Source organism: Bos indicus x Bos taurus, chromosome 6, assembly GCF_003369695.1.
Source record: "Bos indicus x Bos taurus breed Angus x Brahman F1 hybrid chromosome 6, Bos_hybrid_MaternalHap_v2.0, whole genome shotgun sequence".
Classification (NCBI taxonomy): domain Eukaryota; kingdom Metazoa; phylum Chordata; class Mammalia; order Artiodactyla; family Bovidae; genus Bos; species Bos indicus x Bos taurus.
Window position 1 is genome coordinate 60517277 of NC_040081.1, and position 18052 is coordinate 60535328.

Consider the following 18052-nt stretch of genomic DNA (forward strand, 5'->3'; position numbering starts at 1 on the left):
TTCTTGAGATCTGGCTCCCAAGATTTTGGAGGGTGATCTTTTTCGTGTGTCTGCGGTTGCTAATCTTTCTAAAACAAGACATTGTTTTGAAAATAAAGGTTGAAAACTAGTCAAGTCTGAAGGCTGGGGTTTTGAGTTGTTAGTAAAAATCTTGGAAGGGTCATGTAAAAAATAACAGAAATTGTAGAACAGCAACAGTTAGATCTTAACTCCGATTTAAAAGTACATTTTGAGCTTCTATCATGTGTTAGATCTAACTTCTTAATATGAAAATGTTTCTGTAGCTTTTTCTTGTTGCTGTTATTGTTGGTTTAGATTGTGCCAGGCATGCTGCGGTGAACTTACGCCGTTATGCTCCATGACTTCAAGCAAGGTGCAGCTTTATTTTAGATGCTGACTTACTTCGCACTGGTTTTGTAATAAATGTTCTAGGGCAGTCCTTGGCGGAAAGATCTGAGCGGAACAATGCTTAATATTTCAAAGTGACCACTTGAAAATCTATTTCTGCTTCTTAGTAATAAGATCCCTGAGGTTCCAGAATTTTTTTCAAACTGGTTCACTGGTTCTTGGAGGCCCCGCTGTCCCAGGTCTGTGGAACTGGCAAGGAATTTGATGTAATTGCTTTTGCACCTGGCATTTGATGGGGATTGTTTTGGAAATTACTTAGTCATATAACTAAGAAATATCTAGTGTTTATCCTCTTAGAGATTGGACTTAATGGCCAAATGGCTTGACTTGACCCTATCTATGGTTCAGAGCCATTTAATTGTTAAAATTCTTGACCACTGTTTTCCTCAGTTAAATTACAAATTTAAAGTGAAACGTGTTTCATATCTATATTTTGAAGGAGTCTGTGAGCTTTTTTTATGACTTACTGATTTTAGGCTTATGCTTTCGTTCTTGACATTTCCTTGAGCTCTGTGCACGTCCCTCCTTTCTTCTTACTGTCTCAGCTCATCCCCACTTTCGGGGAAGTCTTTCCTCTTCAATACCTCACTGTCACTTAACCTTTGTTTCACTTCTCTGAACACCTGTATGCAGCGCACTTGTTTTTCTTTCATTAACCTCACTATAAACTGGGTACATTTTATACTTTGTTTTTAAAATTCCTTTATGGTTTAAAATAATCTGCACAGAAAAGGCAACTCTGTGGGCAAGGAGTGCCTCATGAGTTCCCCTCACCACTGTTTTTTTCTAGAGAAGCAAGAAAAAAGACCTTTGTTGTTGTGCTAAAATATTAGCTCTTCTGCTTTTAAATTTTAGTAGCTTATTCAAACTTTCTAAAGTACCAAGGTGTCCAATATAGTAAAGAACAAACAACTTGTGTGAAGGACTCACTGGTGCCACCATGCTGTGCCTTCCCAGTACCCTGGAAAGTCAGTTTCCTGATACACATTCTACAGAACACCGATTCCACTTCCTAGACTTTTCTTGACAAAGATTCTTGATAAACTTTGTAAACTTGATAAACTCTTGATATCTTGATAAATAGTTTAAGAAACACTATTTTATCTCCCACTGGAGGATCTCAGTGCCCATTAGCGTGTTATTGGCTCTGAGAAGCTCAAAGTTGAAAACAAAACAAAAACTCAGCATTCCCCAAACACACTCTTAATTTCCTGCGGAACTAGGTGGACATACTTTGGGAAATGCTTAAGTATTTCCTCTCTTAGGTAGGCCAGAGAGTAAATGTGAAGGTCAATCCCCACGAAATAATAATTTAATCTCCCTAACACACAGTGTGGGAAACAAGTATTGTCTTTGCATTTTGATTCTTCCCGCTGCCGTAAAATGACAAGTCAGTAATTTGTGGTGTAAGTGGACTTTTTGTTTTAAATTGAGAGCGGGAAGAGGAGGTGCGTGGGCTGTCATGGTGTGTCCTTCTCAGGTCAGTCATTGTGTGCAGTGGCGTGTCCTGGTCCCGTCACCATCAACATGCTGCATAATGGATGAGGCTGAAGAGAGTGAGGCAGCAGGTGTTCTAGCAATTTAAAAAAAGAAAGAACAGAGCTGTTGATTGTTGCCAACAGCACCAGTCCTCCCTCTTTTCCTTGTACAAACAACAGCTCTCTGTGTCAGTCAGTGGCTGAATGGCAACGGGTCTGCTTTGCTAGTTCTCCAGAGCAGTGTGGTCAACACTCCTGTCTGGATAGTTTGTGTCCTTAGATTAGAAGCAGAGTGTGGAGTGTATTTTCCCCTTTGTCTTCTAAAGGGTTGCTCCAATCTACATAACTGTCCACAAATTTATTAAACATTGTATCTTGGAGGTAGTTATTAGCTATACTATTAAATATTATTGTTGGTCCTCTTAGAAGGGTGGAGGGGTTTCCCTGGTGGTTCAGCAGTAAAGAATCTGCCTTCAATGCAGAAGACGCAGGAGACGCAGGTTTGATCCCTGAGTCAGGAAGAGCCCCTGGAGGAGGAAATGGCCACCTGCTCCAGTCTTCTTGCTTGGAAAATTCCATGGACAGAGGAGCCTGGCGGGCTACAGTCCATGGTGTTGCAAAGAGTCAGACACAACTGAGCGACTGAGCATAGCACTGATAAGTAGGGGAAGGAAGTATGTCTGTAAATACAGGACTCGAGAGAATACAGGCTTTCAAGAACATGAGTATGTTCCACAGCCAGGACATATTTAGGGCAAAGGTAAACTTTTTATATTTCATTTTAAATTGGGAAAGGCCTATTCTTTGGATTATTATTACTGCTCCAATTTTTGGGAATTCAGTGAATTCCTTTTGCTTTCTGATTGCCTACCTATAGCCAGAAATCAGAAACAGCTCTCTGAAAGGACAATAGATTTATATCATCTTGGCATTGAATAGTTGTATCTTTCTGTAAGATGTTGACTGTTTATGAACAAGGGTGTGAGAAAGTTTAGGAACATTGATACAGTTACATGTTTTGCTTTCCATTGTTACTTGTTAATTTTCCAATGTCATAGAAATAGTGATACATGTAAAACACCACAATTAAGTTAGCAATTAGCCTCATGATGTGTATATGATGCAGAATGTGAGTTCATGGTGGTATTCAGGAGCCAGCTCATATGGCTCAAGAGAGAAGACTGTGTCCATTTCCTCCTCACTGTGTGTTCAGTAACATCAACTGAGCTGGAAATCCGCAAGGGTGGGAATGTTTACACCATGGAGATTGGCTCTTCTCTCCTCCCCATCTCCTGAGAACCAGTTGTTAAGCATTTAGTAGAATACCATTGGTTCTAGGCCATCTCGCAGGACGACTTAATTATAAGGAGTTTGAAAAATATAACCAAGGACTTTCCTAGAGCAGATTGCCTGTTCTAACAACCACACAGTTACTTTTGTATGCCGTTTTCCCTTTTTCCCTCTTTCTTCACTTTTGATTAGTGAAGTTTTTCAAGATGATGTGTGGGCAGAGGGTTCTGTTTGGTTTTGTTTTTGGTTAAATGTGGATCTCACCTACTAGCTGTATAACAAATAGCCTTGTTTTTGCTGTAAGTTACCTAGAGTGGTATGGCAGTGTACTGTTTTCTTGTGCTCTTTGTAACACCTGGAAGACAGGACTCCTTCTTTGGTGATGTGCAGTGTTTATGGAGGAAAAATTGTGTAAGGAGAGCTAAATACAGATTCTGAGCTGTATTCACTCCAGTAGAAACCAATATGCCACTGCTCCCTCAGTGAGGTCAGCCGCCACACTGAAGTGTCAGTGAGGTCCAGCAATGAACAATACTTCAGTTGGCTGGGATTACCACCTGCTGTCTTCATCACAAAGCAGCCAAAGGAACAGATTTCCTGCCATAATACATTATGTGTAAGTTTAAAGAACCAGAGGAAGATAGGTAGGGAAATATTTTGTTCTGAAATGCCTCATGGTCTCAAATGAAGCATCTTGTCTTCCTTCTAGTCCCGTTCACTCCCCATCAGTGGGTGTTTATTTTTTATTCCATAGAGGATCAAGTTGTATATAGGGTTCTTTCCAGTTGGATTCTTTGGCTATGTGTGATGATTTTTTAAATACAGAGATTAAAGTCCAGTGACATCACAGAGATTTCTATGATTTCGCCCCGTGGTGTCGAATGAATCGACAATATGTGGGCAGACATTTGGGCATTTCTGTGGTTTTGAGGGTTTATGTTCTTTTTCCACTTTTTGAGGAAAAATCACATTGAAGAGAAGAGATTGCATAGGCAGTAGGAAGTTAGATCTTTATTTACAGCTCAATGGACACAGGCATATTTGGGCAGCATAGCCTTCTGTTTAGGAACGTGGGTTGGGAACCAGATTGCCCAGCTTAGAGTCCTGGCTCCGCCACCAATGTGAAATTAGGCCAGTTACTTCATGGTCTATACTTGAATTTCTCCATCTGGAAAACAGAGCTAATAATAATACTTCTGTTGGGGCCTCTGATAGCCCATTGAACACCTTTGTATAAACTCAAAAAGATATCATGGGTGGACTCTTTGAGCTTGAGTACAGACAGTGGCTTTATATGAATTAGGAAAACAGGACTTTTCCATGACGAGAGTTTGTGTAGTTTGACAGAGAGAACTCAGGCTGGCTTTTAGCTCCAACTTGTCTCCTCAGCTGGGCACCTTTGTTCAGGGCACAACTGTGAAACCAGCCGCCGTGTCTCTTATAACCACAGCAGGGAACTGAGAAGTGAGTGAGTCAATTAAGGTTCAATAAAAGCTGCTGTTACTATTATCATCAAACCTTCAAGGTGAGGACCTACTATATAGCTCAGGGAACCCTACTCAGTGCTCTGTGGTGACCTAAATGGAAAGGAAATCCAAAAAAGAGGGGAGGTGTGTATATACACACACACACACACACACACACACACACACACACAGGTGTGTGCATATATATATATATATCTATAATTGATTTACTTTGCTGTATGGTAGAAACTAACACAACATTGTAAGCAACTCTATCTAATAAAATTAATTAAAAAAACCACCCCAAACCGAAAAATACATGAATATCAGTGGCAGGGAGTTGCACACTTAGCATTAAGCATTAAATTTACCAAATTAATGCCAAAAGGTGAATGAATGATTGGTGGCACAGTAACGATTTTAAAATGTGGGTTTTATCTTATAATCATGACACATCACCCTCATATTTTTATGTTAAAGGACATCTAAGGTAACAAATGATTTCAGTGTAAAAAATACCTGCACATTTCTGTTTTATTCTGTAACATGTATAATAAAGTTGAATTCTGCATCATACTCCAAAACAAACAAGCAAACAAAACTTCTAGGTAGAGTGGTTAGGGTGGAAGAGGGTTCAGAGAATCTGTAGATTTGTGCAGACTTATCTTAGACTTGGAGATTTGCTGGAAGCCCTTGGTTATTAAAGAGCTGTGGCTAGAACCCAGTTGTCTGGACTTTCAGTCTCCTACCAATCCTGACTAGGTGTCTCTAGATGACCATGGGATTTAAATAGTAGAACTATTGATGGAAGATAGGGACGGGGGCAGTGTGGCTGTTCCTGGCCTAACGTGTCTGCCTAGAACTATTCAAATTGTAAAATCTCAGAAGATGATGCGTTCTTTATTTTCCAAAGCTCAATAGTACACTGACTCCTTTGTCTGATACTCAAATGTTTGTTTTTAAAATATGCTATGTGTTAGGCATGTGTGGATCTCAGCCACCACTTTTTTTGTTGTTGTTGAACTACAGTTATTTACAACATTGTGTTAGTCTCAGGTTTACAGCAAAGTGATTCAGTTATACATATCTACATTTTCTGATTCTTTTCCATTATAGGTTATTACAAGATGTTGAGTACAGTTCCCTGTGCTATACAGTAAATCCTTGTTCATCTATTTTTTATGTAGTGGTGTGTGTCTGTTAACCCTGTGCTGCTAAGTCGCTTCAGTCGTGGCCGACTCTGTGCGGCCCCAGAGACAGCAGCCCACCAGGCTCCCCCGTCCCTGGGATTCTCCGGGCAAGAACACTGGAGTGGGTTGCCATTTCCTTCTCCAATGCATGAAAGTGAAAAGTGAAAATGAAATCGCTCAGTTGTGTCCGACTCTTAGCGACCCCATGGACTGCAGCCTACCAGGCTCTTCCATCCATGGGATTTTCCAGGCAAGAGTACTGGAGTGGGGTGCCATTAACCCTGTACTCCTAATTTATTCGTTCTCCACCTTACCACCTTTGGTGACCATAAGTTTGTTATCTAGTTCTGCAAGTCTGTTTGTGTTTTTTAAATAAGTCCATTTGCATTATTTTTTAGATTCCATGTATAAATGACACCATATGATATTTGTCTCTTCTCTATTTGGCTTACTTCACTCAGTCAATAATCTCTAGGTTCATCCATGTTACTCCTAGTTGCAGAATTTCATTCTTTTATGGATGAGTAACAGTCCTGTGTGTGTGTGTGTGTGTGTGTGTGTGTGTGTGTGTGACGTCTTCCTTATCCATTCCTCTGTCAATGGACGTTTAGTTTGCTTCCACGTCTCGGCTGTTGTAAATGGTGCTTCTGTAAACATTAGGGTGCATATATCTCTTCAGGTTGGAGTGTTCATCTTTTCTGGATATATGCCTAGGAGTAGGATTGCTGGATCATATGGTAACTTGATTTTTTGTTTTCTTCAGGAACTCTGTGCTGGTTTTCATGGTGCCAGCCACCATTTTAATAAGTGGGCCTGAGGAATAGTGTTAAATAGAGGTGTATTTCTATTATATTTGAATGAAAATACCACCTTTTACAAGTGGCATTTTCTGACTACAGAGACTTTTCTGGGTTTAACAAAATGGAAAGTGGATTTTGTTTCTAACAAAAGAAAAAAAAGAGAGAGAGATTGAGCCACTGTGGAGGTCAGCACCTCTATCCCCAGTCCTCCCTTTAAAATCTTTGTAATTGTAAAGTATAACACAATTACAGAAAACCTCATGAATTCATGGCTTCCTTTGTTATTGAAGTGGACAGTCTTGGAATCACTGTATCAAGGAGAGCCAAATCAAGAAGTAGAATTTTGTCACCCTGGAAGCCCCTCCTGGACTCCCTCCCATTGGTAATTCCTTCTTTCCTTCTGAAAGTCACTTTCTCATTTTATTCTTCCTTGCTTTTTTTTTTTTTTTAATAGTTGTGTTGCCCAGGTCATGCCAACTTTTAAAAGGACAGGCTGTTTGAAATGTGATCATTCTGTCTGCGTAATGAGCATTTCACCATGTTTTATTTTCCTTTGGTAATCGAATAACTTGTTTGGGTGAATTCTAGTAGTTTGCTAACTTGACTTTGATGTGTTTTAAAATACCAAGTACTGTTGAAACACAACAGCTTTGTGGTTACTTTGGATTCTTAGCTAAAAATTATTCAGTTATTAGAATATCAAGTGGTGAAAGTGATCAGTTCTTCAGACAGCTCTACAACTGTCACAGGACTGTGTGTACTTGGCAGAGCCTATAGTTCCATTCTTTGCCCCAAATCAGGAAGCCCAGGGGCTTGACCCCTCTTCCTTCCCATCCTCAGTACGAACGTCATGTTGGTTTGAAGACTGGCAAGAACCATTTCTGAGTTAGTGAGCAGGTGAGGCAGTGGACTGGACAGATATGAAGTGACTGATAGTGAACTGGTAAGTGACTGTCATCAGTGAAAACAAATATGGAAAAGTGTTCCAAGTAACAAACGAGGAGGTACCAGATAGGTTTTTGACTTGAGTACTTTCCTTGGACTGCTGAATGGCTTTCAGCCCTAGCTCCAGATAACATTTTATTATGAATATTTTGAAACATGAGAGAGAGAGGGAAAGGAAGGAAAGAAGGAAGGAAGGAAAGTTGTTTGGTTAAAGAGACCATGTACCCACTACCCAGCTTCAGTAATTGTTAACATTTTCTATATTTACTCCTTTTTTATAATTTTGTAATTTATTCATTTATTTTTGGTTGCATTGGGTCTTTGTTACTGCATGGGCTTTCTCTAGCTGTGGTGAGCAGGGGCTCCTCTCTAGTTGTGGGGTGCAGGCTTCTCGTTGCAGTGGTTTCTCTTGTTACAAAGCATGAGCTCTTGGGTGTGTGGGCTTCAGTAGATGTGGCACATGGGCTCAGTTACCCTGCAGCGTGCAGGATCTTCCTGGACCAGGGATGGAACCCATCTGTGACCCCTGAATTGGCAGGTGGATTCTTAACCTGTGGACCACCAGGGAGGTCCTATATTTACTTCTTACACACACACAGTTCATACGTCCTCCTAGTATTTTTTCAGCCTTTTCAAAATAAATTGTAGACATCAGACCCCTTTCCCTCTGAATCCTTTAGTGCACTTCTCCGAAGTATAAGAGCGTTCTACAGAACCAACATGCCATTGTCACTCTTAATCCTGTGAAATAATGCCAAACGACTAATGTCAAATGACTAATATATACTCAGATTTCCCCAATTGTGCCCAAAATATCACCTAAAAATCTTTTTCTAAACTAGAATTTCATTAAGATGCATACAGTTGGTTGTCATGTTTCTTCAGTCTCAACTCTCCCCTCTTCTTCGAGACGTTGACTTTTCAAGGGTCGGTTTTCTTATCTAATGTGTCATTTTTTCTGGATTTGCCCAGTTGTTTCCTCATGGTCTCATTTAATCCAATGGTGTCTGTAAGCATCGGTCACATTGTGGGATTTTGTACCCAGCACTCACAAACCCAGATCCATCTGTGAGCCAGCAAGTCTGCCTCAACGATACTCAACTTTCTCTTGAGCAGGATTTCTGAAAAAAAATTGCAACCACCTGGTTTATGCTCTCCAGCATGGATTTTTTTCTCATCCCTTAGGGGGAAAAAATGTACCAGAACTTCCAGTCAGTAGTAAATGTCCTATTAGATGGTTTCTAATCATGATTTCTAACAACTGTGTAAAACAGATTTCTACAACAGTCGTTTAAAGATGATGGAGCAAGCTCAGGGAAATGGAGCCATGTGCCCAGTGTCACATAGCTCCAAACTGTCAGATCTGAGTTTGAGACCCAGACCTTCCCTGGTGGCTCAGACAGTAAAGAATCTGCCTGCATTTTTACCTGGAGAATTCAATGGACAGAGGAGCCTGGTGGGCTACAGTCCACAGGGTCACAAAGAGTCAGACACAACTGACCAACTAACACAAGACTTGCCAAACACAGATTTGCCTGTGCTGAGGACCAGATGGCAGTTTCATATACAGATCTGTCAAAATTAGCCAAGAATTGAAGTGTTTATTTAATGAGCATGTTGATACCCAGGTAAAAACCACCCTGTGGCTGAAGCTTATCTCTGCTCCTTGAAATGGAAACAACACAGATAGCCCAGAAGCACTCCACTTGCCCATAGTTTTTCAGGACTCTTTCTTTGCTCTCATTTTGATTGCTAATCCTTTCTGTTGTGTTAAAGCACCTGGGTTGTTTGTTTTTCTTTGCAGTATCTGTTCCGTTTCCTTGGAAGGTAAGAACAGCCTGAGGATGTGCAGAGACACTCACTACTAAACCCACTCACATGTTCCTGGACTGACCCATTTTCTGTGTTGAGAGCGCACAATGGCGAGATCGGAGGATTTAATGCTCCCAGAGTGCTTTGGAGCATTTCTTGTATTCTTAATTAGATTTTTTTAGTGGAGTCTGTCAATCTGTGGCTATAAACAGTGCCTTCTGGGTTTCTGATGACATGATGAAAATATAAATGGATTCTGCAGATTGCATTTTATTATCCTCAACATTAAACACTCAGAGCTAGTGCTGGAGAGGATCACAGTCTGATAATGTTGATTAAATAACCTCAGGCCTGGACTTCTGTGCTGGTTTGTTGCCAACCCAAGCTGAATAGATGTCAGGCATTATTGTTATTAAAGAGAGTGTAGCAATGTCATTGTCATTAGAATATATGCCTTCAGAAGGCAGTGGTGTGGGGTAGTGAAGCCCTGGCCTGGGTGAAGGGAGGTATGGTTCTAGTTTCATCCTTACTGATAGCTAGCTTCTGACCTTGAGCAAGTCATTTAATTTGCAGGACTTTATTTTTTCTCATCTTTAAAATGAAGAGCTTATGTATATAACTTGGACTTATTCTGGTGTAGAAAAAAGGCACATGGGATTGATCTATAAGAAGATTTCTGGGTGCTGTGTGGGAAGGCTAGAAAGGAAGCTGGTGTTTGTTTGCTGAGAGGTGATGGAGGCTTATGCTAGTGTGTAGTGTAGAGATGGAGGGTAAAGGATAGATCTCAAGTGCATTTTGGAGAGAGAAACATTGCTCTTCTTGATGGTTTGAATGTGTCTGTAAGTTCCTGGTGATGGGAAATAGTGGTGCCATTCATTGATATGTAGGAAACCAGAGGTGGAACAGGTTGGATCAGAGGACAGATGTCATGAATTTTGTTTTGGTCTTGTTAAGTGTGAAATATTTATTACGTACCCAAGTGGATATGTTAAGTAAGAAATTGGATATTTGATTCTGAGCTTTAGAGGAGAAGGGTGAGTGCTACACATAAAAACGTGTTATCATATGCAAGATGCTTAGAGGCAAGATATTTAAGCTCATAAAAGTGAAAGAGTTACCATATGTGAGATATTTAAAGACCTGGGGATGCCCAGGGAAAAGAAGCTTTTGTGGCTATAGAGAGAACAAAGGAAAGGTGAAGAAAGGAAAAAAAGAACCACGTTTTACACTTAGTAAATGAATGAAGTAGAATGACTTAAGGCAACAGAGAAAGGAATGTTTATTGAAAGAGTCAGGAGGAAAATCAGGAGTATCTGGTAGTGGGCAGTCCTAGGAGAGGCAAGTGATCTCAAAAGGAAGGAATGGTTGACTGCCATGATGCTGAGACCTTGATTCAGATCAGAGGAGACAATGTCTGTTGGATTAGACAGTATGGTGATATTAGAATTTAAGAGGAGAACCAGTAAAGCATGGCATCATTTAAGATCAGGGAGGAAAGATCTGCAAAAAAGCACTGGAAAGAGAGAAATCATAAATGAGATCTATGGTGATTCCAATATTGTGGCCAATATTGACAATGAAGTTTCTTGAACTCTTTTTATGGATTAGGTACTGTGGGAAGGGTTTGGCATACACTCATTTATCTACTCTTACGTAATTCATTTACTCTTCATGCATTTGGAGGAGGTATAATTATCACTTTGTAGGTAGGGAAGCTGAGGGTTGGCGGAAGTTCATTAATCTCCTTATGATTTAGCTTGTACTAGTGGAGCTCAGTTAAATTTGCAGATTTCCTCTCTTAACCCTTTAAGAATTCTCAGTGAATTCAGAGAGGACAGGTGGATGAGCTATGATGACAAGAGTAATAGGAACAGGATACTCATGTAGGGGTTTGGACAGTGAAAGGAAGGGGAAAAATGAAGCTGCATTAAATTAGGTGTTTTAGGAGAAGTGGGAAATCATTATGCTATTAGCACAGAGATGAAAGATGCTGTGGACTGACGGGTAAAGGTAGCACCTATGGATAGGAAGAAAGGGGATTCAGATCTTTCACAGAGGAAAGAGAAAGTGTATTTGTTTCTTTTGAGAGGGCAGAAAAAGATGAAATGATATGAATAGATATGGTCTATAAAGAAATGTTGTGGAGGGGGGCGGTAAGGGGTGGTGGTCCTAAAGGAAAGTCTGGCTAGATGGTCTTAACCTCACTGTGATTCAACAAACAAGGTCATAAACTGTAAAATGCAGGTGGGAGAGTCCACAAGGAGGTCACTCTTGTACTGTCTCCTTAGGAATGGGGAACTAGTGGGAAGTAGGGAGACTGACTGCCAGAGTACCTTTCCCTCCCCACATCTTCTCGGATGCCTTTGTTGTTTCAGGTTCAAGTTCAACCCATAGTTCTGACATGCAGGTCCTTTACCACCTGGGCTATGTCTATTGTGGCACCTCATCTCGTACCACCCTCCCCTCCCTACCTTCCTGCCCCTGGTCTCAGCCCTCAGGACTTTTCCTCTTTGTTCAAATAAACCTTTGTACAGGTCTTTGTGTTTGCCTGGGATGCCCTATTCATCTCCTTCCTCTGAGGGATCCTTTCTCCTGCGCTGGGACCTTCTCATGTGCCAGCTCCTAAAAGGCTTTCCTGGACTGTCTCAGGCAGACAGAGTTCCTCTCTTTGCTGAGACTCTGTACAGAATCAGCTGTGTGTAGGAGTGTGAACTCTGCAGGCACTATCTGAGGTTAAATCTTGGCTCTGCTGGTTACTAATTTTGTGTCCTTGGCCAAGTTACTTAACCTCTGTGGGTAGGTTTCCTTGACTTTAAGATGGAAGTGATAATAATCAGATCTACCTCATAGGGCTATTATAAGGATTAAAGAAATTCATATGTGGCACACATTTAGAACAGAGAGAGCCTAAGGAAATTGCTATTTGAGTGTGAACTATTAGCATTCATAACTTCACAAATAATTTTCTTTAGTTGTGCAGTTCGTGTTAATTGCTTGCTCCATGCTCTTGCCCATATTTTCCCTCTAATACCAGCTACTGTTTTGTAATGCTTTATCTTTCCTTGTGGACTGTGGCTTCTTACTGAATAGGGTCCAAATCTTGTTATTTTGATCTCACTCACACCTCTTATATTATCTAGCGTGTGGTAGGTATTTGGTAGATGATTGTCAGTTGATTGCTAATTCTGGCTGAGATAAGAATGACTTGAGAAGGTTTACAAAGAGTTTCCATAGGATTTTTATTTGATTTTTCTAGCAACCCTATTAAGGTAACAGAAATAGCAGTGGATTTATTTCTCAGTAAATGTGAAAAATAAGAGCAATTCTATTCTGCTTTGTTTTTTTAGGTTTAAAATGAGATACTCTTTTTGTTAAATATGTCAAATATTCTCAGAAGGGAAGTGAGCATAATGAACTGCAAATAATCTCCAGTGAATTAAAGAGATGTGATTTTCATTTACCATTAGTAGGAGGAAATCAAACCTGTTTTTGTACAATAATTTAGATAAAATGTCCCTGTCTTCCAAAGATTAAGTCCAAATATAGTAAATTTTGTATTTTTCTCCCATTTCTTGAATTCAGGCACCATTACTTTGCCAGCCAATAGAATCTCTTCTTAAGATTACCATAATAGGGTTTTCAGCATTTATTTAAAATCAGACCTGCAATTTATTAGTGGACTACAGTTTGTCCACCAGATTGCTTTCAAAAATCCTGAATATTTAATATTTCAGTAATACAATTTGTATAAATGGTAATGATCAAGATGAAAGACTGATTCTCGGCAGTCTTTGATTGTTCGTGGCAACTGCTTAATAATGATGGAAACAAAGTAACTAACAAAATATGGCTTTATGACATATAGTGTGTTAAATTATAAACACATCATAAAAATGTTACTATAAAATCATGTGGTTTTCTGTATTAGACTGTTTATTTTGAACTCCTCCAAATTTTAGTTATTTGAATGGTTTAGAGCATTGACATGGACAAACTCAGAGATGTAATTACCTTTTAGTTGTATGGGAAGGAAATTGAGTACAGATGAGCTTATTACCAATAATTACTTGCATAAAATAGTGTGCTGATATGTCACGAAATCCTCTTGCTTCTGCTTTTGGTAGAAGAAAGTGATTCTTATCCTCTAAAAGTATCAAGGTTTTGGTCTGTTATCCATTCATAGACTATTTCAGTCTGACAAAGCATGTCCATCCAACAAATATTTTGGTTAGTGATGAAAGTGAATTAATTCTAAACCATAAAGTAGGGAAAAATCTGGCATTGGGTTCTCCTGAAAAGACTCTTGAGAGTCTCTTGGACTGCAAGGAGATCCAACCAGTCCATTCTGAAGGAGATCAGCCCTGGGATTTCTTTGGAAGGAATGATACTAAAGCTGAAACTCCAGTACTTTGGCCACCTCATGCGAAGAGTTGACTCATTGGAAAAGACTCTGATGCTGGGAGGGATTGGGGGCAAGAGGAGAAGGGGACGACAGAGGATGAGATGACTGGATGGCATCACTGACTCGATGGACGTGAGTTTGAGTGAACTCCGGGAATTGGTGATGGACAGGGAGGCCTGGCGTGCTGTGATTCATGGGGTTGCAAAGAGTTGGACACGACTGAGCGACTGATCTGATCTGATCTGATCTGATGTGAAGAGTTGACTCATTGGAAAAGACTCTGATGCTGGGAGGGTTTAGGGGCAGGAGGAGAAGGGGACAACAGAGGATGAGATGGCTGGATGGTATCACTGACTCGATGGACGTGAGTCTCAGTGAACTCCGGGAGTTGGTGATAGACAGGGAGGCCTGGCGTGCTGCGATTCATGGGGTTGCAAAGAGTTGGACACAACTGAGTGACTGAACTGAACTGAAAGGCTTACTGGGCTTAGTTGGTGATGTAATTGTCACCATAAGTACTTCTGAGGACCCCCATGAATGAGGGAGATGTATGCAAGTTCATTATATCCACCCTTAAAATAATGGTAGTGTTCAATAGCTTTGTCCATGCTCCCTTTTTAGGGTTTTTCTCCCCTTTGTTTGTTTTCATGTTGAATACCTTCAGAGAAAACTGTAGAAACTTTGGCTTTTACTGTGAGTGAGATGGCGAAATATGGAGTGGAGGTTGAATGGAGTAGTGACATGCCCTAACTTGACAGGATTACTCTGGCTGCTGGGTTGAGAATAGATGGAAGAAGGCAAGGATGGAAGCAGTGAGCCAATTGAGACTCTCATTGAGGTGTAAGATGATGATGACTCAGAGTAAGGTGGTAGACATGGTTGGATTCTGGCTAAATTCTGAAGGGTGAATCAACAGGGTTTGTTACTGGGTATGATTGGGTATGAAAGATTGGGGTCACGTATGACTAAGCTGAACAACTGCAAGGGTAGAGTTGCAAGGACTAATTGGTAGGTCAGTGAGGATCAGCAAGGTGTGAAGAGCAAGATTTGGTGGGGTGGGAAAGTACTGTTGACATTGCATGCTTCTTTTCCCCTCTTAGCCCCTGAATGCTTCTGAACCTGGGCTCTCTTCTCACCCACTACATGTCCCAGATCTCCATCTTTTAAGGGCTCTATTAATCTTCCCATACTGTTATGTGTCCTTGGAGAGTGATCACAGGCTGATGGCTTGGCCAGTGCCTTGTCTGCAAGGTTACTGAGAGTCCCCTGTCAGTCAGGGTCCAGGTGGGGAGATTAGTGAAGAGTTTGGCAGTCACTTTTCATTTCCCCTGCTCATGGTCTGTTGGAAATGGTGGCTGATTCTTGGTAGTTATTTTGCTTTTTTGAAAAAAAAAAAAAAAAGCAATGGCTTATGCTATTACAAAGAGAACGGTAATTGATAGTCTTTATTGTTAAAATATGCAATGTGTGACATTGTAAATGCATCATAAAGATGTTGCTAAGATGGGTCATTGAGACAGGTCATCCAAAATCCTGATTCCAATGAGATGTCCTCCATTTCTGAGTATGAACTTCAGACTTACTTAATATACAAGGTCAGGGCTTTGTAAAAATTACTTTACATATGAGTCACATGGGGATGTTTTTTAAATGCTTGTTAAGTAGGTCTTGGAGACAGGGGAAGAACTGAGAGCCTGTAATTCCAAACGAAGATGCTGCTGTCACTACTGGTCTCAGGACCAGACTTTTCAGTGGCACAACCTTGTTGAATTTCTGGAGTCTATTCAGCTGTTGACCCTCCTAACAAAGGTCCAGGTGCCTCTACACTAAATAACCTGGACTTGGAAGAATGGATGGCATTTGGACCAGTGGAGAGCAGTGTCACAGTTATACGGGGACCTAATGGACACAGTAGATGGGGGAAGGAGGCAGAGGAGAAGGAACAGAAGTGGAAATGAGCACCTTCCTCCAAATGCATGGTGCCTACTCTTTCTTTTACAATTAGGAGTCTAGGAAATTGAATTTACTCAGACTACATCTTGATTAGCAGGCTGACGTTAGACTATTAAACCAACTCTACTTGAAATTTTTTAGTGGCTGTGCATCACATGCAAAATAATTTTAAGTAGTACATAGGAATTTTTAGATGGTTTATGAGCCACCCATATTGGAAAGTATTATTTCCTTTTCAGTTGTCTCCAAGAGTGTATATAGAGTTGCATTACTTCTTAAGTGTTTGCTGTAATTTACCAGTTAAGCCTTCTGGACCTGGCATTTTTGTTTGGGAGGGTTATTTTATTTTATTTGTTTTGGACTGGTCTAGGGTTGTTTGTGTCAAAGAATGTATTTATCCAATTCATCTAAGTTGGTGAACTTTATTGGCACAGATTTATAATATTTCTTAGTTATCCTTTTAGTGTCTATAGAATCTGTAATGATATCATGTCATTTCTGATGTTGGTAATTTGTGTCTTTCTTTTTTGGCTAAATACCAAAGGTTATCAATTTTATTAGCTAAAGTTTTATCAATTTTGTTGATCTCAAATAACCAACTTTTTATTTCACTGATTTTTTCCTCTATTACTTTTTGGTTTTCTACTTGATTGATTTCAACTTTGATAGAATTTTTCCTTTTTTCTACTTAATTTGGGCTCAATTTTCAAGAGATAGGAGCAGAAGTCAATGATTTGAGATCTTTTTTAAAATATATTTTCCCCATATACTGCCTTAGAGTCTTTCCATACATTTTTTATTTTGCCATATTCTTTCACTACAAAATACATTCTAATTTCTTTGTATTTCTTCTTTGAACAATAGGTTGTTTCGAATTGTATTACTTAGTTTAAAATATTGGGGTTAAAGATGTTTGTTATTAATTTCTAATTAATTCATTTTAAGTTTGTGGGGAATTGTTTTCTGACACAAAATTTGGTCTACTTCAATACATGTTTATTGTGAACTTAAGAGGAATAATGTTTATTCTGCTGTTGTAGGGTGGAATATTTTAGAAATGTCAATTAAGTCAATTTGGTTGATAGTGTTGTTTAAGCCTTCTATATCCTTATTGATTTCCTGTCTGCTTATTCTATCAATTATTGAAGACAGATATTAAATCTCTGACTCTAGTTGTGACTTTATTTATTTCTCCTTATAGATCTATCTGATTTGGTTTGTGTCTATCTTGAAGCTTTTTTATTTTTTAATTTTGTGTAAAAATGTTTAGACTTATCTCTCTGATGACCTAAACATTTTGTCCCTATAAAATGACTTTCTCTGTTCTGGTATTATTCTTTATTCTGTTGTTATTTAGTTGCTAAGTTGTGTCTGACTCTTTGTGACCCCATGGACTGGAGTCCACCAGGCTCCTCTGTCCATAGGATTTCCCAGGCAAGAATACTGGAGTGGGTTTCCATTTCCTTCCCTAGGGGATCTTCCAGACCCAGGGATCGAACCTGCGTCTCCTGCATTGGCAGGTGGACTCTTTAACCTCTGAGCCACCAGGGAAGCCCATTCTTTGTTTTAGAAGTTGATATAACCACTATTGCTTTCTTTTGATTAGTGTTAGCATGGTATATCTTATTCTATCCCTTTTTTAACCTATTCACATCTTTCTATTTCAAGTGTGTTACTTGTAGGCATCACATAGTTGGGTCTTGCTTTATTAATGCAATCTTTCTTTTACTTGGGGGTGTTTACACCATTTACATTTAATGCTCTGATTGATATGGTTAGGTTTAAGTCTATAATATTGATATTTGTTTTCTATTTATTCCATCTTTTCTGTATTCCCTTTCCCTTTTTTATTTATTATTGTTAGGGTATTTTTTTTTTAAATAATTCCATTTAATCTCCTTTCTTGACTTATTAGCTTTGTTTTAAAATTTTGCTATTTTAGAGGTTGCTTTAGGATTTACAGCATGCATATTTCCCTGGCATATTGTAGATGCTCAGTAAATATTTACTGAGTAAAAAAATGAATGCCTTGGTGCCCAGACCAAAGGGCTACTGAGTGTCAGAGGCATCAAGAAAAGCCATCAGTACTCAACACGGTTCACTCTTTCCCAGCTTTTATTTTGCTTTTTCACACCATGTTAGCATGGATATTGGCTTTTTTCATACTGTCTTGATGTTAGTCTCTCAAGGTTAGAAGTTCTGGATCCTCCTCTCTGCCTCTTAATGTTTTAACAAATGGATTCTTTATCCCTATGTAGTACTTTCTGCAGGCTTTATTGAAAGTGTAGGTTGGGTGAAGAGGAAAGAG

The 18052-nt window shown here is 39.6% G+C and overlaps 1 protein-coding gene across 13 annotated transcripts in view; it reads left to right on the top strand.

Annotated features, from left to right (window-relative positions):
- LIMCH1 (LIM and calponin homology domains 1) overlaps positions 1 to 18052 on the top strand; it is a 351768-nt gene that overhangs the window by 124833 nt on the left and 208883 nt on the right. The window lies entirely within an intron of this gene.